General features: G+C 44.6%; 2 long non-coding RNA genes across 2 annotated transcripts in view; both read left to right on the top strand.

Annotated features, from left to right (window-relative positions):
- The window catches only part of LOC116656818, a 46,564-nt gene extending 24,851 nt beyond the window's left edge, over positions 1 to 21,713 (top strand). Inside the window, exons 2-5 of the long non-coding RNA XR_004311805.1 lie at positions 18,141 to 18,221; positions 18,742 to 18,872; positions 20,150 to 20,195; positions 21,620 to 21,713. This is a non-coding gene — a long non-coding RNA (uncharacterized LOC116656818). The remainder of the gene's footprint in view (positions 1 to 18,140; positions 18,222 to 18,741; positions 18,873 to 20,149; positions 20,196 to 21,619) is intronic.
- LOC116656817 overlaps positions 1 to 25,141 on the top strand; it is a 123,516-nt gene that overhangs the window by 77,691 nt on the left and 20,684 nt on the right. The window lies entirely within an intron of this gene.

Below are 25,141 nucleotides of genomic sequence, written 5' to 3'. Positions count from 1 at the left end.
GACTAAATGAGATAAATTCTTGTTAAAACACTTAGCACTGTACCTGACCCCCTAGTAAATACTCAGTAAATATTTTGTTGTTGTTTTATTACACCATCATCAACTTTATTGACAAGTAGCCAAATAATCAATCATCTTGATTGCTGTCGAAAGCAAGATCCTTAGATTATGAATGCAAAGTAGTAAAATGGCGTAAAAAGAGAAGAATAATGTAAGAATAACAAACAAAATACTGTATAAGCTCTGTTTTACATAGAACAATCTGTATTTCTATGAAAGGAACTAAAAGATCTGAAAAACTAAGGTAGTAAATATTCAGTGTATGCTGTAATTAGAACTCATCTTTTATTCTACATCCAAAATGCTCAATATCTACTACTTTGTGGTGTAAATTATTAATTTGGACTATGTAATTTGTAGAAGAAATTTTCCATGCTTCAAATGTATTTTTCTATATATATAATTGCTTTTTCCCCCCAGCTCTGTTTAGCTATAATAGACAAATAAAATTATAAGAAATTTGTTTTTAAGTATTCAGTTGAGGACTGGACTTCCAAGGCCCCAGAAGAATGATGGGATCCATAATCCAGGGATCGAGTAGACCTTTGCTTCTCAAACTGTGGTCCACAGACCAGGAACCTTCTCATCAAGCAGAATGTATTAGAAATGGTGAATTTTAGGCCCCATCATTGATCTGCTGACTCATAATCCATCACTTAACAAGACCTGCAGGCAATCCCACCATTTAATAAATGTGCACAGAAAGGTTTGAGATACCCTGGGATGGAGGTCATCTCTAACCTCTTTGGCCTGAGTCCCTGCTTATGAGAGAGACCCAGTGGGGATGCAGCGTGAGGGGTGGGAGTCCGCGCAGGTGGCCTGGAAGAGAACAGATGATGCTCATTGTGCGGGGAAAGTGCAGCCTCCATGACTTTGTAGACCTTTTCTGCTGTCCTTGACCTCCTAACTAAGAGCCCTGCTTTGGAACTACCCCTCTCCTGTGTCCCTCATCTGGGAGTTTGGGCCGTATCCTGCTAGGACCTCTCTTATATTGTTTCTCAGAAAAGATGTCTCTTCTGTACATTTTTGTGGTTGAGGGATAATCAAGAACAGACATGAGCCTCTAGAAGTTGGACATAGATCAAGCGTTGGGGCTTTTACAATCTAATTGGTGATGCCAGGGGTTCTAGAGAAGATTGTGGCTCAAAATTATGTATGGTGGCTGTAGGTCGTTATGATGATGGAAAGTGGTAAACAGATTGGACAAATGTTGAAATAATGGCAGGAAAAAACCTCCACAGTATATATTCTTTGAATTGTGTATGAAGAAGTCAAAGCTGGTTCCCACGGGGCTAGAAGCCAGCGTTAAGTCAGCAATTGCAGTAATTATAAATTTATGATCTCTGTCTCTCACTCTCCAGGCATCTAAATCCTGGTTGTTACAATAAAACCAAACAAAATAGCAAGCTTTTGTTTGTACAGAGCTTTACAATTTACATAACACATTTTAGGCATTCATTTATGAAACAAATATTTATTGAGCATATGCTGTGTATCAGAAACCAGGCCAGGTACTAGGATGGAAATGGGGAACAAAGCAGACAGAGGTGCCTCTCTCTCTATGGAAATTACGCCAGAGTGGGTTTGCACTGTTGTGGGGCTGGCTAAGTTTTATTGAGCATTTACTAATGTGCCAGTCACTGTGCTAAATACAATAGCCTCGAGGAATCCTCATTACAATTCTCTGAAGTTGGTACCTTTATTATCTCCTTTACCCAGACAGGGTTGATGGGGGTACCTCAGGCTCTAAAGTTCAGGTGACTTGCCCAAAGAGATTTAAGGAGTTGTTGGTGAGCCAAGGAAGAACCCAGGTTCTTGACTGAGATGCTCATCCATCACGAGCTTGATCTGCACATGTTCTGACAGTGACAGCAGAGGTGAGCCTTGAAGGCTGAGTAGGGTTTTGGAGACAGAAGAACATTCTGCGAGGTGGAGCTTGAGTTAGCTGGAGAAGGTAACGAAGAGATGGTGTCGCTTGGAGAAGGGATCATTTCTGGAATGAGGAGCTGAGACCTACAATTGAAGGCTGCCTTTGGAAAATGGCAGACATTGCCCACGGTGGCCAGAGCAAGATTGGGAGCGGACTTGAACACCATTCTGAGTTAGTCCTTTGTCCTTTAGACAACAGGCAACTGTCAGTACACAGGAGAGTGATGAGGACAGAGTTCTGTTTAAATAGGATCACTGCCCCAGGAAGAGGGAATACGAATCTGGCAGTTTGGGAAGGATGGTGAGCAGTACAAAAAAGATAAAAAAAAAAAAAAAACCAAAAAACTGGTTAGAGAGCTGTTGCTTTAGTGAGTTCATCACTGCTTCTCAAAGCTTAATGTAATTTGAGTCCCCAGGAAACATGTTAAAATGCAGATTCTGAGTTGGCGGGGAGGGTATAGTTCAGTGGTAGAGTGCATGCTTAACATAGATGAGGTCCTGGTTTCAATCCGTTTTACCTCTACTTAGAAAAAGTAGACTCTGAATAGGTCTGGGGTGTTAAGGTCCTGCATTTCTTTCTTTCTTTCTTCCTTTCTATGAGGGGGAGGTAATTAGGTTTATTCACTGATTTCTGCTTGGAGGAGGTACTGGGGAATTGAACCCAGGACCTCTTGCGTGCTGAGCATGCGCTCTACCGCTTGAGCTACACCCTCCCCCCAGGTCCTGCATTTCTAACAGGATCTCCAGTGATGTAGATGCTGCCTCTCTGGAGACCACACTGTGGAGCAAGATGCACAGAATGATGACAACATATAAGGGTACACAGAGCCCCCACTACATGCCAGCATCTTTGCTGAGCCCTTTGAACCACATGCTCATCCAGTCCTCTTACCCAAGAGACAGGACTGTTATCTCTACTTTACCGATGAAGGGCTTGGATCTCGGAGGGGCTAGGTAGCTTGTTCAAAGTCACCTGGGCGTTTTAACCCGGTCTCTCTGAATCTTTTCTGCCATACAGAAGACACAAAATGCAGTCAGAGAGCTCATGAGCTCCTCATTAAATTTAAATTCTTTGTGAAGAAACCCTGTCACCACATATTAACCACGAGAAAGACTCAATCATTACTCCCATCCAGAGAGGAAGGAAGAAACAGTTTTCTGTTTTTATCTTGTGATCAAGAAGGGTGCCTTTCAGGAGCAGGCCTGCATGATAGTAGGTGAATTTAGGGAAGTCCAAGCAATCCCATCCCGTGAAATAAGCGTCTTTAAGTCCTAAAGTTTGCCGCAGCATCTTGGTGCAGTGGGAGTGAGGGGTGGGAAGGAAACAGCCACTAGGGGCCACAGAGGGGGAGGAGCTGATTGTTTCTCTTGTAAAGGCTGTGGCTGGGGACAAGGCCTGGCAGGCAGCCCAGGAATGTCTCATGTTCTATTGTGGGGGTTTCAGGATGCAGGGAGCACTCCAGTCATTAAATAATCTCCTGTTGCAACATCCCATGTCTGGGTTTTTCCATTTCCTCTGGTCAGATTTGGAAAGTGAATCAAAGAATCACAGAAAGAGGCAATAATTAGGGTCCAGGCTGAGAAACCCCATGAAAGGAGCAAGAGGCTGAGGAGGGTTCTGACTGTCCCCACCCTCCCCTCCAGGGGAGGCTACCTGTCATTATTTGTGCTGGCCTGCAGGAAGCCAGCTGAAGTTGCTGCAGGGCAAGGCTTGAAAATTGGCTCTCAGAGCCCAGTGGCTGGGGTGGCAGGGCAGCCAGCTGTAGGTGAACCCCTAGCCTCAGAAGCACCTAGTGCTTCTTAAAGGTGTCCAAGCCCCACTCCGGACCTAGTGGATCAAAATTTGGGGAGTGAGGGTGGATCTTACTTTTAATAAATTTTCCAGTTGATTTCTACCCACTTTGAAGCTTGGGAGCTACTCATTTTTCTAACGGGGAACAGAGACAACATAGGAAAAAGAATATAGTTTCTAGAGTCAGATAAACCAAGATTTGTGCTTGTGCCTGTATTAGTAGCTGTGTGATTTTGTGTGTATCACTTGGCCCTGTCAATGCAGACGGCTGTTGTGAGGGCCACGTAAGACCTTGGGTCTGCTAAGTGCCTGTGACATGTCTGGTACCCAGTTAATACTTGTAGACTTCAATTTTGCATCTCTCGGGGCCCCCCAGCCTTGTTTCTTGTTGAAATAGCCTCGGGTGCTCATCTACCCAGGACATCTACGGGGAGGCTATGGGGAGATGGGGGGAACTCGGATGATGTAGTAGGGTTTATTCCCATCATATTTGCCAGTTAATAGGCTTTGAGGTGGATGTGAAAAGCAGGACCCCAGCAGCCTGGGACATGTGCTGATTCTAACAAGATGTGTTTTAACAGGGACGGGAAAGATACTGATCTTGTACTCTGCACATTTAAATGCAAACAAGAGGACCTGGATCGTCCCCCAGTGTGGCATTAGTAGAAAAGTGAAGGGACCTTGGACTCATTACTAGAAGTACAAGCTTTGGAATGAGGGAATGAGAGACTCACTTCTCTCTCTCTGTTGGTCAGAACAGCCCTACGACTGGCCCACCCTGTGGGTGTGGAGGAGGGCAGGTCTTATCGTTAGAGGAGAGGAAACGGAGTGTGAAAGGAGCCAAGACCATGTGTCTGGGGAGTTGTTTAGGGAACAGAGTGACTTAGCCTAAATAAAAAGAGGCAAAGCGATCACTGTATGTAAAGATCTGAAAGTATGAATCAGGGAAGTGGGCTGAAGGAACAGAATTAGGAAGACGGGTAGAAACAGCTGACACATAGTCGTCAGCCCCTTATACAGAAGAACTCCTATAATAATGGCTACACTGAGCCCCTCTACCAAGGATGCTGCATTGCTTTATGCCACCTATCCTCCAGCAATCTTGCCAAGCAGGCTGTCTTCTCTCCATTTTTCAGATGTGCAAACAGGTTTAGAGAAAGGAAGTGACTTGGCAAAGCCACACACATCAGATGGGGTGCAGTCAAGAATTCAGCCTCTAGACTCTGAAGACTCTGTTCATTCCACTGTGCTGGGCAGTCTGTCTGGCAAGCAGAGGAGCCTGAAGATGGTATGCGTTGCCCTGAAAGGTAGTGAGTTCCCCGTCACTGAAGGTGACCATTTGTCAAGGATTCCACAGAAAGGATTCAACAGAAGCAGTTCAGCTGATCTTAGGAGTGAAGCTCTTAGACTTTGGAATCATATGCCACCTTAGTAACTCATTTGCTGTTTCATAGACCTACTATAATCTAAGTGCGTGTCATGGGGCGAGGTACCTTTAGTGAGGATCCAACAAATGGCAGCTTTTAAAATGGGCTGGAGTCACTTGTGATGTCCGTGGAGGTTCCCCTAGCCCTGGGAACGCATAGGTAGCTGTCCCCTGCCTGTCACACATGGGGCAAGCCTTCCTTCCTCCATCCTTGAGATTCTTTGGAATCAGCTTTGACCTGAAGTATCAACTCCCAGGTACTTGCCACCTCCCAGCAGCTCACCTTTCATTCTCAAACTTGGTGTAGGAGGCATCCACGCTGGGATTCCCAGTGAGCATGGAAGAGAAACACCCACGGAAGCTGCAGGTGTCTTGCTTCTTGGCGTAGAAAGAGCATGACTTTGGGCTTGAATCTAGTGTCTCACACTTCTTGATGAAGATTTATGTAACTCACTTAACATTTGGTGGGGGGGCCTCAGCTTGCAGATTATTGAGTGGGATTATCAACACCTCACAAAACTATGCAGAATCTAGAAGGTCGTGTGTATGCATAGAACTGGGTACACACTCAGGAAAGACCTGAAAAGACCCTAAGCTCTCACCTCTGGCTAATTTTCAGACACTGAGCAAAGAGAAAGTGAAGACTAGGGTGGAGCTGTGAGCCCCCTAGCTGATGATGAAGGTGTGCCCTGACACACAGAGAGCCCTTTAGCAAAGACTGGGAGACTTACTGTTTCCAGGCGTCTAGAAAATGTCAGTCCAATCACTGTCTAACGACTAAGCTAACTGAGAAGAGGTGTCAGTGGCTACACATGGCAAAAATGCAGACTTTATAGAATTAGTTCAGAAAGGTTACTAAAGAAACAAGAAAACAACAACAAAGCTTGGGGAGGGAAGGAGGATCTGATTTTCAGAGTTTGCCACAGTATATTATTTTAAATGTTCATTTTCTAACAAAAAATATGAGATGTGAAAAGAAACAAGAATTTAGGACATACACACAGGACATGAAGAAGAAGTCAGTATAAGCTGTTCTTGAGGAAGCCCAGATGTTGGACTTAATAGACAAATACTGTAAATTAGGTATTTTAAATACGTTAAAAAAAAAACTAAACAAAATCGTGTCCGAAGAACTAAAGGAAAGGATGAGAATGGTGTCTCACTAAATAGAGAATGTCAATGAAGATATAGAAATTATTTAAAATAACCAAATAGAATTTCTGTAGCTGAAAGTTGCAATAATTGAAATGAAAAATTCACTAGAGGAGTTCAGCAGCAGATTGAGCAGGCAGGGGTGAGAATCCATCAACACAGAGATAGGGGTGTTGAAATTAGCTGGGCTGAGGAACAGAAGGAAAAAAAGGAAAAAAATATAATAAGCAAAGCTTTGAGACTTATGGGACACCAGAAAATGTACCAACATCTGTGTAATGGGAGTTCCAGAGAGAGAGGAAGGAGAAGGAATGTTTGAATACATAATGGCCTAAAAATCCCCCAGTTTGATGAAAACCATTCATCTGCACATCCAAACAAACTCCACAGATTTCAAGTAGGATAAACTTAAAGAGATCTGCACTAAGACACATCATAATCAAATGGTCCAAACCCAAAGGCAGTAAGATAATTTGAAAGCAGCAAGAGAGAAATAACTTCTCACATATAAAAGATCCTCAGTGAGATTAACAGTGGATTTATTATCAAAACCCAAATAGGCCAGAAGGTAGTGGCAATGATTTATTCAAAGTACTTGAAAGCAAAAACTAGCAACCAAATCTACATGAGACAAAACGATTCTTCAAAAGTGGAGGAGAAATTAAGACACGCTCAGATAAATAAAAACAGAGAGATTTTGCTGCTAGTGAACTTGTCTTACAAGAAATACTCAAGAACATCCATTAGGTTGAACTAACACCCTAGGCAGAAACTAGAATTTGCACGAAGAAATAAAGAACATCAGTAGAAGTAACTACATAGGTCAGTATAAAAGACAGCCTTCATGTGCTATTTACTTATCTATTTAGTATTTTTGTATTTTGTTTGTATTTTTCGCTTCCCTTTTTTCCCCATCTGGTCTAAGAGACAAGTCGTATAAAGCAATGAGCAATAAATATGAGTCAATAGGTGTATAGTGTGTGTAGATGTGGTTTGTATGACAATAATAGGAAAAAAGGAGGGTTAAAGAACGACATTACATAGAAACAGTATTTTTGTATACTATGGAAATTATGTTAATATCAATCCAAACTAGATTGTTGTGAACTAAGACATCCTTTGCAACCCCCAAAGCATGCAGTAAGAAAATAAATTTTAAAAAGAACAATGAAAGAGAAGACAAGGGAATTTGAATAGTGCACTAGAAAATACCCATTTACCACAAGAGAAGGCACAGAGGAACAGAAGAATAAAAAAGACATAAGACATACACAAAGCAGACGACAAAATGGCAGTTTGACATCCTGTCTCATCAGTAATTACGTGAAATGTTGGTGGATTAAACATTCTGGAAGGCTGAGTTCGGCAGGATGGATTAGAAGAACATGACCTTCAAAAAAGATATAAAAAGAAATATACAGATATTCAATCAGCACGTTAACAGACGCCCAACACCATTAGTTGTGAGGGAAATGCAGATCCAAATCACAGTGATATACCACTTCATACACACAAGGATGGCTGTTATGGAAAAGATGGGCGATTCCAAGTGTCGGTAAGAATACGGAGAAATCGAAACCTTCATACACTGCTGGAAAAATGGTGCAGCCACTGTGAAAAGCAGTTTGGCAGTTTCTCAAAAAGTCAGACGTAGAGTTAACCACATTACCCTGCAGCTCTACTCTGGGGAGTTGTCCAAGAGAACTGAAAACATATGTTCAAACAAAAACCTGTACACAAATGTTTATAGCCTCATTGTTCATGTTAGCCAAAAAGTTGAAACAAACCAAATGTCCCTCGAGTGATGAATGGATAAACAAAATACCATATATCCTTTTAGTGGCATTATTCAGTCATGGAAGGGAATGAAATACTGATACGTGTTATAACATGGATAAATCTTGAACACGTTACACTAAGTAAAAGATGCCCATTACAGACTGTCCCACATTGCATGTCAAATGTCCAGAAGAGAAAAATCAGTAGAGACAGAAAGTAGATGAGCGGCTGCCTGGGGCTGGGAACAGGGAGAGTGAGTCCTAACGGATGTGGGATTACTTTTTGGAGTGACGAGAATATTTTGGAATTAAATAATGGTGATGGTCGCACAACTTTGTAAATATACTAAAACCACTGAACTGTGCAGTTTAAAGGGATGAATAGTATTGTGTGAACCATATCTCAAGTTTTAAAAAAAGCTATCCGACAACACATGTAGTAGCTCCCTGGATGTCGCTTGGCACACAGGCGGTATTCAGCAACTGTTTCTCTTCTCTCCTTTCCTTTCACCTCGCAGTGTGGCCCCGCAGAGGTCAGTCTGGACTGCTTGCCTCCGAGCATCTCTGCCTGGTGGTGTCAGCTTGTTGGACCGGGAAGCCAAGTGTATTATCTCAGTTTCCTGAAAGCCTGATGTCTCTTGGGCCTCAGACACATGATTTACAGGGAAATCTCGGATCATCAGAGCTGGAAATCACTCAAAGATTCTGTGGGTGTTCTCCACCCTTTCACTAGCGTGTCTAAGGCAGTGCACCCCGGGAGGTCTCGTGGACCCAGGCAGACCTGGAACCAAGCTCCCCCGGTACCCCCCTGACCCCGGCCCCTCTGCTCCTGCATTCAACTTCCTTCACTGTCTTTCCTCCTCTGCCTTCCTGCCTCCTCTGCTGGGATCCCTCATGTCCAGGGGTGATACAGGTGGTGTGACCAGGGGGCAAGGGATGCTAAAAAAGTCCTTGAAGTCCGTATCTTTGAAAATGTGTGTGAGGTGGCACAAAAGGAAAAACAAAAAGTGCTACTGAAAACAAATGGAACCCATTCTCCCCGCTGGGCCATCTGGTAAGGAAGGAAGCCTGCTTTCCCACGTAGCAGAGGGCTTTCTGGGCCCTGCTGTTCGCAGTCTCAGATCTTCAGGCTTCCTCAGGAAGGGAAGGGTTGGAAATAGAGAGCTCATTTCTCAATGTTAGAAGGTGGACCGGGAAATTCCTTTGTCAGCAATGGCTTCTACTAGAGAAGCATTTTCGGTTTCCATTCATGGGTGTAAGGACGGGATAGGGAGGGACTCCAGGGAAAGAAGAAGGCGGAGATGGAGGAAGGGGCTTTTTCAGAGGATGAACCTCGGAACATACGGGTGGGTGGGGTCTCGGGTGAGAGTGGACCCAAGAATGGAGCCTGAGATTTAACGTTCAGTTGTTTGCTCTCCTGTGTGATGATTCCCGAAACCTTTCAAAGCAGGTAGCGCCCCTCAGCCTTGAGTTAGGGGCGCAGCCCCCGGGAGGGAGGGGGAGGGCGGCTGAGTGCAGAAGTGGTCTGAGGTGAGCAAGGGAAAGCTCAGAGGCTACTTCAGACTGAGGAGTGAATAAAGCCTTGGAGAGTATGTAACGCTGGGAATCAGGATCCCGGGAGGTGGTTACACTTCTGTCACCTGTGTGGGATGGGGTCTTGAGTGATGGCACATAGTCAAGGAAAGGTCCCAGGAGGTGAACACAGTGCTGATGGGTGCTGGACGCTTCTAAAGTTTCAGAGGCTACATGGGGAAAATCAAGCCGAGGGACACGGGGGAAGGAGGGACTTGGGGGAGAGGGGAAAGGGTACACACAGCGACTCAGGAGTCTGGGATGTGTGGTTGAATGAGCTCATCCCAGGATGTTACTGCCACACAGCAGAATTCCAGTAACTTCTGGATGAATGTGAACAGAGGAGCCAAGCCTGCAGAGTGGTGAGCTGATAGGACAGGGAGGAACGGCCCAGAGCCAAGGACAGGCTAAGTATGAGGGAGATGGCTCAAGGATGGGGGACAGAGGTGCTCAGTGCCAGGGAGGTGCTAACCATTAGACTTGGGAGGTGCTCAGTGTTAGGCCTGGGGGAGGGCTTGGTACCAAGGATGGATTTGTGCTCAGGACTGGGAAGATGCAGGCCACTGAGGGAGGACTCAGTGACCAGAGTGGGGACGTAAGTGCTGGAGAGGGGAGCTGCATCCCAGGATGAAGGTTGGAGGTCAAACTTCTAGGGGAGCTCAGTGATGAGTGGAGGCCAGGGATGGGCGGGGAGTGACCCCCAGCGGGGGACTCAACTCTTGAGACCCGGCCGCTGGCTCCCGCCTGCCCCTCCTCTGCCCACCCCATGGCTCGGTCCTCCCCATCCACCCATCCACTCCAGCTGCCTCCCTCCCTCATCAGGCTGTCTGTCAGGATGGGGGCCTGTCATACGGCAGGGCTGGGCCGCATGCAGGGACCTGCAGGAGTAGACCTGAGTCCCACAGGGCAGGGAGGCCTGGGGCCTCCTGCAGTCCTGATTCCTGACCTCCCCTCTCCCCACTCCAGGACTGAGGCTTGTGGCTTCTGGGGACCAGCCAGGGTGGAGCAGAGGACAGTGGCAAGGGGCCTACCTGGCCCCACGGAGCTCTAAAGCAGCATCCCCTTCCCTTCCTAGCAGCCTGATGACACCCCTAGCTGTGAAGGAGCTCATAAAAAAGTGTTGAAAGGTGAGAAAGTGGGCCGTGTTCTAATGCTGGGTTTCTGGGGGGCTGGAAGTTTGACAAAGCGCCCCTCCCCTCTCAGCCATCAGCTCTAGCTGGCTTCCTGCGAGACTCACAACAGAGATGGAAAGGACTTTGAGTCAACATATCCGGCTTTTTACAGATGGGGAAATAGAGAATTTCCTGAGGTAGGAAATGTGCCCAAGGTCCCTTAGGAAGGTGGTGGCAGAGCCAGGACCAGAATCCAGGCACCCGGCCTCCAGTTCGTTGTCTTCCCCACGTAGCTCATGCCTCCCAGGCAGTGCACGGCTTTCAGATCAAGCCAAGGGACAAGCAGACTCAGCTAGCTGTTATCTAGGGGACCTTGGAAGGTCAGCTCTTTTCCCCAAACCTCAGTTTTCCCATTTGTAACATGGGTGGAAGGCAATCAGAGTGTCACCAGCCGTGTTAGACTCAACAGGAGGTCACATTCTCCAGCTCTCGGCCTGCACACGTGTTCTGGAGGATCTCAGCCCTCTGAAATAGTCCCCTGGTCACAGTTTACCTGAGCGGGACTCTCATGTGGTGTCGCCCGTGTGCAGACTTGTCCCCTGGTGCCAGGCTCTGCCTCTGCCCCGAGAAGCCTGGTGGGGCTGGGGACCGCGCTGGGGCCTGTGCTCCTGGTGTCCTGGATTTTATGATGTGCAGTTATCTCTGGGGATAGGTGCGCCTCTCCCCACTTTGTGTGAAGTTTGGCCAGTGGAACAGGGTCCATGCATTGTAGTGCTACCTCCATGTCTCAAAGAATTTTCAGTAAAATAACTCCTTTAGTTTTTATGTAGTGTTTTCCAAGGATTAAGAGATCTCTCTGAATGACAGGTGCCAGGCTCTGCCAAGTGGTGCTCATTAGACCTTCCATCTGCTCCTCAGCATCTCTCAGCTCCCCTTGCATTTGGTGAGGCCGATGCAGGAAAACGGATGTGGGGCATGAAGAGGGCCGTGTCTCAGGTCTCGGCTGAGCCCCTGGGACATGCCCTGCCAAGTGTGAGTCCTTGGCTTCGCACAGGAAAGAATTCAAGTGCGAGCCACAGCTGAGTAAAGGTAGATTTATTTAGAGAGACACACACTGCATAGAGGGTAAGGCAAGAGAAAGGCAAGGAAAGAGGTGTGGGAATTGGTGCTCAGGTTAAAGTAAAAGTAGGCACACACTCCATAGACAGAGTGCGGGCTGTATCCAAAGGGGAGGGAGCAAAAAAGGCCGCTAGGCATAGCGTTGCCAGTTTTTATGGGCTCAGTAGCTTCACATGCCTACAGGTGGGACCATGCCAAATACCCTGGGGCAGGGGCTGGGATTCCCAGGAATTGGGCCACCACCCATTCTTTGGTCTTTTGTGGTTAGCCTTGGGGCTGTCATGGTGCCTGTGGGCATGTTATTTATCTTGCTGTTACAATGAACGTATAATAAAGATCAGCTACTAGAAGTCAAACCTCTTAATCCTCAAGGCCAACTGAGAGTTGAATCGTCCACCATTTTTGGTGTTAAATTGCTGTCATTCCTTGAGTGGCTGTGCCCTGCCCACTTCCCTCTTGTCTCAAGGCCATGTGACCAGTTCTGACCAATCAATAGAATTGATGTCACTTCACACTTGAAACTCAGAAGACCAATACTTTCTTGCTCTCATTTAGGAACTGGGGACATTCCATATGCCAGGTCCATGAGTGAATATGTGGGACAGAGTCCTCCCCCTGCCACAGACTTTGCGTGAGTGAGAAGTAAACTTTTAGGTGGAAAGCTGTTGAAATGTTGTGCTTGCTCGTTACACAGCACAACCTAGCCTCTCCTGACTAATGAACCAAAATAAACTTTGCCTCTCCTAACCAAGGTGTCCTTACCTGATCAACCTCAGCAGGCCAGGTTTCCTCTTCCCTTCATGTGTGATCTCTTCAAGAGATGTCTCAGTTCCACACTGGCAGGCTTCTTGTAAGCATGCTCCATTGTCATCACAGGTACTCGAACTTGTCAAGAACCTCACTTAGAGAGGACTAACAGCACCATCACTGCATCACCACTCTCCCTCACAGAAGTCTCTTCTCTCCACAAGAATTCCACCCTGGAGTCCAACCTTCTGGACTTTGAAAGTTAAAGAGTACCAAACTGTGTACTTGGTAGGTTTCCCTAAATTCTCGTGAGCTATGAATGTTGCTTTGCCACTGGCCTTATTTCCAGTCTCCTCCTACGGGGTCCTGATCCCTCCCATTCCCCTCCCCCGTACACAGGCCCATCTCTTCCTGCAGTGCTTCCAACATGCATCAAAGCATTGGCCAACCTCACGGGGTGCTTGCTGCAGTGCCAGCTGCTATACCAGGGCTGTCGCAGCTTCAGGCAGGGATTCTGCTTGCTTCTGCGGAAATCCCTCTGGGACTTGGCCTGACCAGATTAACAAACTAAATCTGTAGTTGACATCTCCAGGCACACCAAAGAGCTGGAGGGAGAAGCTTCCACATCCTTAGAGACTGCTTCCTCACCCAACCCCCAGGCTTCAGGTGCACCTGGGCCTCAGATGCGGCAGGAGGGGGTTCATCTCCTCCCTTTCAGGGAATAGGTAATGGAGATACTTAGCCTTAGCAATGCTGGTGCATTTCCTCTGATGCCTTCTGTCTCCTGGGGGTCACCCTGGCTTCCATCAGCCTCAGAAAAGAATAGGCACCACCTAGTACCCGTTCCTAAAGACTGTATTCACAAGCCGGCACGGCCCTCTGTCCTCTGCACAGTTCTGTGCCTGTATCTCTGTTTTGTGTAGGTCTTAGCCCACTGAAGGTGATGCTAGGAACGCCTGGGGCCCCCGCCTGGGTTGTGCCACTTGTGGGAGCCCCCACAGACAATTCTCCAACCGGAGCCAGTGTTGTGGCTGGGCCACCCTTTGTGGTTCTGACTATGATGGCAAGACGGACCTCAGCGACAACCGACAATCATCAGGGAGCTTTGAAAAGACAAGTTGCTGGAGGGTACACAGCACACCTGGGGCCACATAGCAAGGTCACAGGTAGAGAGAGAGTGAGCTTGGACTTTTATTATTAAGGCAGGGGATGCCCAGGGTTTCACAGTTTCACTCTTTATCGTTAAATTTAAAACATAAGGGGGGGGGGAATTAAAGTGCAGAAGGGAAAAGCAAGCTGTCAAAAAGTCTACCAGAGCTCTCCGGAAGAAAGGGAACTTCATGGGTGGGGCGGCCTGGCTTTTCATCTCATCTTGTAGCTTATCTGAGAGGGATGTCTTTGAAGAGGATGCCTCGGTGATCAAGTTTAATGTCAGCCCCTTCACATTACAACTGCAAGCTAATTGTCAGGTGCTGACACCACAGTCTCCAACTGTTTGTTTAGAGACATTGACCATCTTGAAAACTGCGGCATCCTTCTGGGCAAAGTCCTAAATATTTTCATCAAACCTACACCCTCAGCCTTCCCGGATATCCCGGATGAGATGGTTCTCTTAGACTTAGCCAGCCTGAACTTTGCCGTGTCAGTGGTGTAGCGGTGACCTAGCACAGTGGTTAAGAAAATGGGTTCAAATTCTAGGTCTGTTGGTTTTAAGCCAGGTAAGCTTGGAAAGCTTCCTTAACCTCACTGTCCCTTGCTTTAGTCATCTGTAAAACAGAGATGTTCCGGGCTCTTGGGAGGATTCGATGTTGTAATATATACTAACTACTGAGCGCCTGCACATAGGAGATATTCCACGTGTCTCGGTGCCCATCTTCCTGCCCCTGCAGGCTCTTCTTTTCTGTTCCTTTCTGCACAGGCTGCTTATGTTAATTATCTTGCCGCTCCCTTCCTACACACCTAGAGTGGCTTTGAGCCGTCATAAGACATCAATTTATAAAGTACATCGAAAGGCCCTCAGAACCCTCCACAATCTGTCCCCAGCCCACTCCCCAGCCTTATTTCCAACCATTCTCCCCAGGACCCTCCAGCCAGTCTAGGTGACCTTCCTATTCTCATCAGAGCTCCCCACTCATGCCGAGACTGTATGCTGACCTGTTAATCACTTCAAGCCTTACTCACCCTCAAAGTCCCAATTGCAAGACCTTCTTCCTCCAGGAAGTCTTCCATGACTAGGCAAAAATTTGGTGCCATCCACGTGCTGATGAGTCACCCTGCAGAATTCTCTGTCTGTGGTTTTGTTTTGCCTACATTTGTATGTGATCTTCCCCCAAGCACGAGAGCTCTTTTCAGGCAGGCACTGTGTTTCCATAGTTTTATCTTTGGCATTCGGTAGCGTGCGAGGAAAATCAAAATGGAGTTGGTATTGCTAAGAGAGCTCTCCGAAATAGAGGTGGGTGGGAGGCTACTAAGAAAGTATGACTTAGGCACATCTCTGCCTGGATGGAATCTGACCTTTTGACCTGGTGAAGTCATCCAGAACACCTGCCAGAAACTCTAGATACTTTTCAGACCTTTACCCTAAAATAACTGGTGACAGTCTATGTATCTGACTGCCTACCTTAAAACAACTCATGATTCCTTAGGGACAAATATTTTTTAACTTGCACCAGAGTCAATCACAATTCACGCCAGGCAACTTTTAACAACCTTGTGGCTTTTTGTCTTTAAAGCCCTTGCCTCTTTCTCTTCCTGGGAGTACTCTTTTGAGGTTACCTGAATCCATGTCTCCTGGATTACAATTCTTAAGCCCCCAGATTGACTCTTTTCTTATTTCCAGTCTCCTGCATTATTTTTGGGGTTGACTTCTACGTACTCCATTTGGCTGGCTACATAAATGGATAGTCGTGGGTCTTAGAAGACTCCTAAGTGTTGGGGACACTGGGCAGAGGGAACCCCTGAATGCGACTGCTCCCACCCAGGGGACATGGTGGAGGAAGAAGCCACCCCTGGGAGAAAGGGACTGGGACTCCTTCTACAACCTGTAGCCTCCTCCACTTCCTCACAAGGCTTGCTAAGATGCTTATTTAGTAAATAGTTCAGGAGTTAAGGGTCTGGGGCCCGGATTCAAACCCACGGTTCCCATGCTGGCTCCAGCTTTTATCAATGGTGTCACCTTCAAAAGCTCATTTATGTCTGAGAGCCTCAGTTTTACCACCTGGCTTTAAAATGGTGATAAAAAGAGTCCTGATCTCATCTAGTTGTGAATAGTGGAGGAGTTAAGTTAATTCACGTAAAGCAGTTACAATGCTGCTTCAGCGAGCACGCAGTGTTAGCTACTCTTGTTAGATCCTACGCTGAGCATTTAGTCTGTGGATCTGGACAGTGTCACGTGGGAAAAAAGCTCAGACTCGAGGCGCATCTCTACCACTTACAGCTCGGCACTTGGGAACCTATTCTCCCTTTCCGAGCCTCTGTTTGATTATCTTTGAAATAAAGAAAATCATGCCTATGCTTTTAAGTGTGGAGAACAAAGCCTGGCATCTATGGGGCTCACAGGTGTGTTCACATCTTTTCCATTTAAGCCTCCTTCTGTATGGCAGGTGGGCTGGGCAGAGGTAGTAATTGGAGGAAAGAAACAGAGGGGACAGACAGGCAGGGCACAAAACATCCTGAAAATTCAACTTGGTGTCTTTAGAGGTTGGCATGGGCCTGCTGCCATCTGCTGGACTGAGCAGGAATGGCATCTCTCAGTGCTCTCTGTTGTCACCTCGTGGTGAAAGAGGTTTGTGACAGAAGAGCAGACACGCCTAGGAATGCATCTAGTAAGTCCTGGACACGTGATAGACACATGATGCCTGCTTCTGCTCCTTTCATTAGCTTGCCAGTTTCTATTAAAAGGTCAGCCTTTTTACGAAACAGAGGCAAACTCATAGACATAGAAAAGGAACTTGTGGTTACCAGGGGTTGGGGAGGGGCCGGGAAAAGAGGGTGGGGAGGGATACATTGGGAGTTTGGGATTCGCAGATACTAACTACTATACATAAAATAGGTAAACAACAAAGTTCTGCTGGGAACTATATTCAATATCTTGTAAAAACCTACAATGAAAAAGAATATGAAAAGGAATATATGTGTATAACCAACACATTATGCTGTACACCAGAAATTAGCACGACATTGCAAATGGACTATACTTCAATTTAAAAAAATTATAAAGTGAAAAGGCCACCTGTCATTTCGATTGTAATGCACTGAATTTGTAGATACATTTGGACAAAATTGGTGTTTAGGCTTCTACTCCATAAGCATGGTATAACTCTCCATTTATGAAGATTTCTTTCATTTCTCATTGCAGTTTCGTGTAGTTTTCAGTATAGATGTCTTCCACATACTTTCAAAAATTTATCCCTAGGTATTTCATGCCTTTAGGTGCTGTTATAAACGATATTCCTTTTATTTCATCTTCCATTTGTTTGTCACTAGAATACAGAATTACAAGTTTTATATATTGATCTCGTATCCCGAATCCTTGCAAAATTCACTTATTAAGTCTAGGTTTTTTTATAGACTCCTTAGGATTTTACGTATTAAAAATCATGTTGTGGGCAGGGTAATAGCTCAGTGGTGGAGTGCATGCTTAATGCACAAGGTTCTGGGTTCAATCCCCAGTACCTCCATTTAAAAAAATAATGTTATCTGTTAATAAAGATAGCTTTGTTTCTTCCTTTCCAGTCTGTATACTTTCAATGAACGTATCTTGCTTTATTGTCCTGGCTGGGATAGAAGAAGAGCAAATATCCTTACTCTGATCCTAGTCTTTGATGGAAAGTATTTATTTATTACTATTCTGTATTTTGTTACTTGCAGATTTTTAAATTATTATTACCCTGTATCAGATTGTGATGTTCCATTTTATTTTGTCTGTGAATACATTTTTTTTAAAAAAATCATGAATTGATTTTGAATTTATCAAGTGATTTTCTCATATATTCTGCGGTGACCATCACATAAGCTTCCTTTTTTTTTTTTTAACTTTTTAAAACTTGAATTATAGTTGATTTACACTGTTGTGTTAGTTTCTGGTGTACAGCTGAATCACAGTACCATACTCTTTTTAATGTGGGAGATACGTTTATTTTTAAGTGTCAAAACTGCCTTGCATTGCTAGGGTAAGCCTCACTTGGTTGTGATGTGTTATCATTTTATATTGCTGGATTCTATTTGCCTTTTTTTTTTTTGGAGAAGTTTTGTGTCTATGTTCATGGATAATATTGGTCTATAATTTTCCTTGCTTACTCTTAACAGGCTTTGCTATTAAGGTTTTTCTGGGCTCATGAAATGAACTAGGAATTGTTTCTCTTCATTTTCTGAGGTCATCTGAGGGATCCTGTTATAGATGCTCTGGGCAATTAACTTAAACTCTCTTGGTTTTTGTTTTCTCATCTGTACAGTGGAGATGATGCTGTCTACTTAACCTGCTGTGGTGAAGAATAGATGAAATGCTATCTGAAGAATGCCTAGGAGTGCACCTAGTAGGTCCTCGACACATGATAGGCATTTTGTCAATAAGTGTGATTATTACGACATCACTAGAGGGACGAGAAACTTAGCACCTGCTGAGTCTTAAAGTCTTCCGCTGTAAAATTCCAACTCTTTCCTCCCCGAGAGCTTAATGTTGAACAATTGTGTCACATTTGCAGACCTTTAAAAATTGATTTTAGTTGTTACCCCACGTGATGCCACAGGAGCCTCCGAAGGTTGCCTTTATTGATCTCATTTCTCCCTTTAACTGATGAGGAAACGGAGGTGGCCTGAAGCCACATTGTAACAAAGAACAGATCTGACTCCTCATCGGATCTGTTCCTTTAGCCCTGACCCTTGTGCTCTGTTGCCTGTTCTTAGTCATGCTGGCTCTGCACCTTTTGTAAAAGAAAGTTGCGTATAGCCTGAAATATACAGGACAGCCCATTCTCAAGGCTCTGACCTTTGAAGATATAACACTTTTCCATTAAAAAGTTGCAGAACAGAGAAATAACTTTTGTCTTGTTGGAGGCTGTAGGAATATTGTGACCAGACCTACATGGACAGCTGCAAGAACAAAGGATTCCAGCACCAAGAAGTTTGCAACAACCAGACACACCCCTTTCCTTTTTAGTATAAAAGAAGCCTGAATTCTAACTCAGGTAGGATGCTTCCTTGGGACATACCATCTTCTCAGTCTACTGGTTTTCCTAATAAAGTTGCTGTTCTTCGCCCCAACACCTTGCCTCTTGACTCATTGCCCTGTTGTGCAGTGAGCAGTGTGAGCTTGGACTCAGTAACAGCAAGGTGCGTTGGTTCCCATCACTCATTGTGAAGCCAGAGTTCCCAGCAAGGGAGCTAGCGTCCTGGAGAGGCACTGTTCTCCCAGCTTCCTGGCCACTAGAGGGCCTTTCTCACACCATTTAGGGGATCCCTTCAGGGGAAGGCACTTTTAGAAGTTTCCAACATCAAGAGTCGATTGGTGAATTCCGCTGCCTTCTCCATCCATTTGTGTGACCTTTAGCACATTTCTAACTTCACTGAGTCACGGACTCCCATTTGGGAAAAAAATGAGAGCCACAACACCAGCCATTATTTATTGAGCCTGTAGCGCATGCCAGGGGGTGTGCTGCATAGCTGCACACGTGATTTATTTAGTCCACTTAAAAACACTGTGAGGCAAGCGTATGGCCATAGGTGAGAAAATGGAGGTCAAAGAAATTAAATAATTTACCCAAGGTCAATAAGGATCCAGAATTGAAACCTAGGAATATCTGACTCTCCTTTTCATGTTAAAATTGATCAAATCATACACTTTAAAAATGAGCAGCTTATTATAAGTCAGTTACACCTCAGTAAGACTTTTTTAAAAAGCCTCATCCAGAATTAGATGCTGAGACTGAAGGCAGGATCAACACCAACAGAAAGTAATTACATTCACAGGAACACACATATGCCCCAAACCCACTCAGCTATTCAATCAGGGTTTGAGAATTTTATTGTGTATAAAATATGCCAGAATAAAGTACAGCTGCATTTTTTTTTAACGAAAGTAATTAGACCTAAAGTCATAATTCTTAAACATCACCTGGATCTCTTACTGGCAGAAAAATAACACGAGACTGTATGGAAAATAAATCATTCTCTCAACTCCTACTCACCCTTTAAAAATTGCATTTTTTTTTCTTATTGTAAAAACAATACATGTTCATGGTAGGAAAATTAGAAAAGACAGATGAGCCAAAAACGTAAAAATGAAAGCCAGTCTTGGTTCTATGTTCAGATATAACAAGATTTCACACTATGGCATTTTTTTTCTACTACTTTTCAGTGCCTAGATGTTTATTTAGATGTATATATAATTACGTAATATGTAGGGAGTTTTAGAGAATGGGGTCTTACTGTAAAATTTTTTTTATAATTTACTTTCAACACTTAGGTGTATACCATGAAAGGCGTACTGTACCAGTGAATGGCCATCTACGGTGAGAGTTTTAAATTAAATTCCATGATGCCTTAATGCCTTTAGGGTTCTTTGAAAGTGTCTCAGGTGCTGGGGGCCAGGGTAGGGGAGAAGATGAGGGTCTGGGTCTGGTGGAGGGCTGGAAGGACCAAGCAGGTGAGGTCTGGTTTGCCGCTCTTCCTAAACAGAGCTGCCTTTTTTTTTAAAATACGATCTTCCCGCAGTACTGCGGATTGGTTCTGGGACTCCCACACCCCTCCCCTCCACGATTAACAAAATCCAGAGATGATGAAGTTTCTTACAGTCAGTCCTCCGTATTCTCAGATGTGGAATCCGTGAATACAGAGGAGCAACTACACAGATTTGCCATTAAGATTTCATTTGAAAAGGAATTCCCATGCTGAAAACAATTTAAAAAAATCAAAAGAAACCACGATTGTAACATCATTCTTATTTCTGCTTAATTTCTTTTCAAAGTGAAAATAGCTTTATTGTTTTATACTTCTAAAAGTCACACCTACCCATTTTTCAAGATTCAAACAATTCAAAAACAGAGACAGAAAATTGAAACTCATCCATTAATCTCACCACTCTTTATATTTTGGAGTGTATGTGTGTATCAAAATATACGGTACATCTATTATATCCTGTCTTTTTTCCTTAACGCAGCCTATTTTTCGGTGTCCTCTATTGACCTTTAAAAACATGATTTTTTGACTGTTGACTATTGGGTTATGTTATTAGGTTTATTGATAGAAAAAAGACAAGTTAAACGTAAAGGCTTAAGGAGAATTGGGTGTCTACTTTTAAAACGTGTAATTTTATCACATTGAATATCTGTGCAACATTCTGCATGTGAACAACTCCCCCAGGCTTTAAAAGTCCCGTGTTGGCAGATCATCACGACTGTAAGAATCTGCCAGCTCTTCCGCTGAACACTGCCCCTCACGGCAAAGCAGGGTTTGGTCAAGAGCCCTCCTGGGTCTGGGAGAGAGGGCAGATCCTGTGGCCTTTACCAGACCCAAAGGGCTTTGACATTTTTTGTTTTTCTTTTAGACCTAATTGGCCGCCCATTTTTCTATTCCATTTAACTAGTCTCTTTCTGTTACACACTGAGTTCGTTTCAACTCTCTATTTTATCATCATAAGCATGCAGCAAATGCCACAATGTCTTAATTATTAAAACTTCCAAATGAGGCCCTACCACCTGGTAACGTAAGCCCTCTAGCTTTGTTCTGCTCTAAGATTGTGCTAGATCCTTTCCACCTTCATACACATTTTAGTATCAGATTATCAATTACTGCACAAAAACCTGCTGGGATTTTGTTTGAGATTGCTTTTGTCTGTTTTTGATCTTCCAGATGAACTTCATTCTGTCAAGATTAAAAAAAGAATCCCTTTGGAGTTCTGATTTGGATTTTATTAATCTTATAATTTAATTTGCAGTGCATTGGATTCTTTTTTGATTATTTCCTGGCTGTGAATACTAATTTCCCCACCAGACTATCAGCAATTCTTGGAGAAGGTGTCTGTCTGTCACTGTAAGTCTTTTGTCTTCCGCATAATTATATGGAAACCTTTAGCCTAAGTAACATTTAACGTGTGTTTCTTGAACAGACCTCATAAGCTGTTGCAAAATGACCTTCTCAAATGCTTTTCTCAAATATTCTGGGGAGCGGGGTGCTCCTTAGCCTCTGACTTCATTTATTTGAATAAATCATTCAAGTACTAATGAATTCACCTGGCAAAGCCACTGGCATAGTCTAGTCTTAAATGGTATTGACACGCTCAACATGTTGTGCCATCTGTTCAGTATTTAGGCATCTTCCTTTTCTCTCGGAAGCTTTTAGTCCAATAAAGGCAATAAACACAAAACCAGCGGTCTAAATTGTTGTCTTTTTAGTGCCAGAGCCTTGGAGCTATAGAAGTGATAAACTCTAGCTGAGAAACCGCAGCGAAGTTGATGTATCCCAGTGAAGTTGACAGTTGAACTAGGTCTTGAAGCATGAATAGGAGTTCTCTATGCAGTAGAGTCCAGGAGTTGGGGAGATGCTAGGGAGCATTCTGGGTGAGAGGAAAAAAGACACGAGAGGATAGGAATTCATGCCGTGTCTAAGAAGCATGAGTGGTCCAGCATGGCTGAGGTATAAAGGGATGGACTGGGAGATGAGTGAAGCTGGACATGTAGGGTAGGGACAGGCATGAGTGGCTTTTTAATATACGCCAGCATTTTTTTTAAAAAAAAACCTTATTATTTATGCTGGTTAGTATAAGGGTGTCATGATCAGATTTGTGTTTGAAAAATATTGCTCTGCTGGCCCTGAGGAAGTGGCTTATATGTACCAAAGTATTTAGATTACTATACTAATCCAGAGAGGAGGTAATAAAACCTTGGGCAAAGGTGCTAGAAATGGGATGCTGATGGCAGGTTATTCCAGAGGTGAAATCAATGTGACTTGGTGATTGATTGGGTGCATGTAGGTGGAAGGAGGCCATCCTGGACATCTGGGTGCAGGCTATGGGATGTCACTGTGATGAGCTCCAAATTGTCCACTTGAGTCATTGGGTTGAATAGAGCAGCTCTTCTGAAAATATGCCAGGGTAGACGGCTGATTGGCAGCTGAGTGAAAAGGCATAGAAAACTGCCCTTAGGACTTTCATTCTCTCCCTCAGAATAACCACATTTTGCCACGTGATTTCATTTTGCAGGATTTGTAGGTTCTTTTGTCCCCAGTTCATCGGTATATTTACTGCTGCTCTCCCAGGAAGAGAGAAGACAGGCTATTTTAAAAAGAAAAACTTAAACCAAAGACATTCCCTCCTGCTGCTGCTCTGAAGTTAGATTCGTTGGTCAGATCAGGTGGGCACAGAATCTTAAATAATTTAGCCCAGACTGCTCATCTGGTAGGTGAGGAAGCCAAGTGTGAAAGAGGAAAGGTGATGTGTTTAGCCAGCAAGCGGGATCGCTGGGTCTCCCTGGAAGTGGTGGGAGGCAGTAGATCAGCATGGTTAAAAGTAGGGACTCAGATGGTCTGGGCTCTGCCACCGACCAGCTGTGCGGTCTGGGGAATGTCACTTAGCTTTTGCTAAGCCTCAGTTCACTAGACGACAAAATGGAGTTGTTGTGATAATTAAATTTTTTAAAATGTGCATATTCACAGTGTGATGACACGTTTAAATACTCAGTGCCTGTCAGTGAGGATGAAGATAAAGATGATGGTGCTGATGGCAATGATGATGGTGCTGATGATGATGGTGGTGACAGTGATGATGTAATTGAATGAACATGGGCTTTGACATCAGTGTGCCTGAGTGCAAAAGTCTGTTATAGTTGTTTGACCTTGTTAAAACTATCTAACCTCTGTTTATAACTGTCAATTTAAATATATGTAAAATAGAGAAAGTCGTCTCGGTCTTGCACTATTATGAGAATGAAATAAAACAATACATATATTCAAATTACTGAGCACATCCTGGCACAAAGAAGGTGCTCAAGTAATGTTTGTTCTCTATCCCTGAACCTAAACTTCTTTCTTCGTTTCCTCCTCCTCCTCGCCTTTCCCTCTCCTCTTCCTCTTCATTCTTCTCTAATAGCAATCCTTTTTTTTTTTTTTTAATTTAATGCTGTGTTGTCATTTATCCATTAGCTGCCAATCTGGAAATACGTGTTGCCATCATTGCTTCTAAGGACCCCGCTTCATCCTCTTGTTTCCACAGGTGGACATTCGTTCTCTACAGTGTCTGGCTGTCTCTCCTGTCCCTTGTGGATGGCCCTGACCCCAGACACTGACCCTCCACTCGGAGCTTCCCTGGGTATTCATTTCAGGGCAAGGGCACTTACTCTGGGGGAATCCTTATCGTACCAGAGATTTGAGGCAGTATGTGTGGCCTCCCCTGAGACAGGCTGGGACCCGGGACCTGGGACCTTTTCCTGCAGTGCTTGCACCTGAACAACTGTCTCCTCCAGCAACGGAATACGGAGAAACTCAACTGCAGGCATGCGTGGTTGGGGCAAATTATGAACAATGAGTTACAGAAAGACCGAAACCCAATTGCCCCTTCTGAGGCGTCAGGAGCAGAAGCAGGGGACTGTGCGTGGTCCCTGCACGCAGCCTCACCAAGGGGGTGGGCAGGCCACCTAAGCCATCCCTCCCGCCTGATCCACGCGTCCACCCTTAGCCTCACCCCGTTTAAGGGACCAGCTCGCCTCCACTCAGGGATCCAGCAAGGGGGTCTGTTGCGTTTTCCCCCTCCCTCCTGCCCCAGCACCAGTCCTGAATTAGGGCCTCCTATCAATTTCTATTGATTAAAGAGTCCAAGGGCTCTGGTCAGTGGCTTCCAGGTTCCCTCATCTCCATCTAGACAGTGTTTGGTTGATAGAATTAATACATTGTTGTCTGGAAGCTTTTGGCAGTTTCCTTACTTCAGCCATGAAAACTATAGGTTATCTTTTCTCATTGTTTTTTTGGTGGGACTCCAGGAATGCGAGTGGAACCAGAATCTTCTGATCTTCTTCTCTTGACCCAGGTTTGTTTCCTTCATGTACTGAGGAAGAAACAAATGAACTCCATATTCAGGCATCTTTTTTAAAAGCACCAAGTCTTCTGGCTCTAATGCAGCTTGATGGCTCACAGAAGCTGAACGTTACTGAAAATCAGGTCAGGAACTGTCACTGAGGAGCACCAAAGGTCAGCGACCAATGACAGAATGTCCCCGTGGCTGACAGAAGCGCATCATGAAACCGGCAAGTACCAGCTCGGGGACTCCATTTTTTCTGAACTACAACATCCCATCTGTTTGCTTTTATGCCTTGATATCCCCAAAGTCACTCCCTCCAAATGGCAGAGAACACATATTTATTGTTTTAATTAAAGTGAATAGGTTTGAGGATTTCAAAAGAGAACATTAAGATATCTGAGGGGGTTACAAAATCAGAGGGGAAAAGCTTCTTACACCAGAGAGAATTAG

This window comes from Camelus ferus, chromosome 16, assembly GCF_009834535.1.
Source record: "Camelus ferus isolate YT-003-E chromosome 16, BCGSAC_Cfer_1.0, whole genome shotgun sequence".
Lineage (NCBI taxonomy): Eukaryota > Metazoa > Chordata > Mammalia > Artiodactyla > Camelidae > Camelus > Camelus ferus.
Note: the sequence above shows the minus strand (reverse complement) of the source record. Positions and strands in the feature narration are given on the sequence as shown.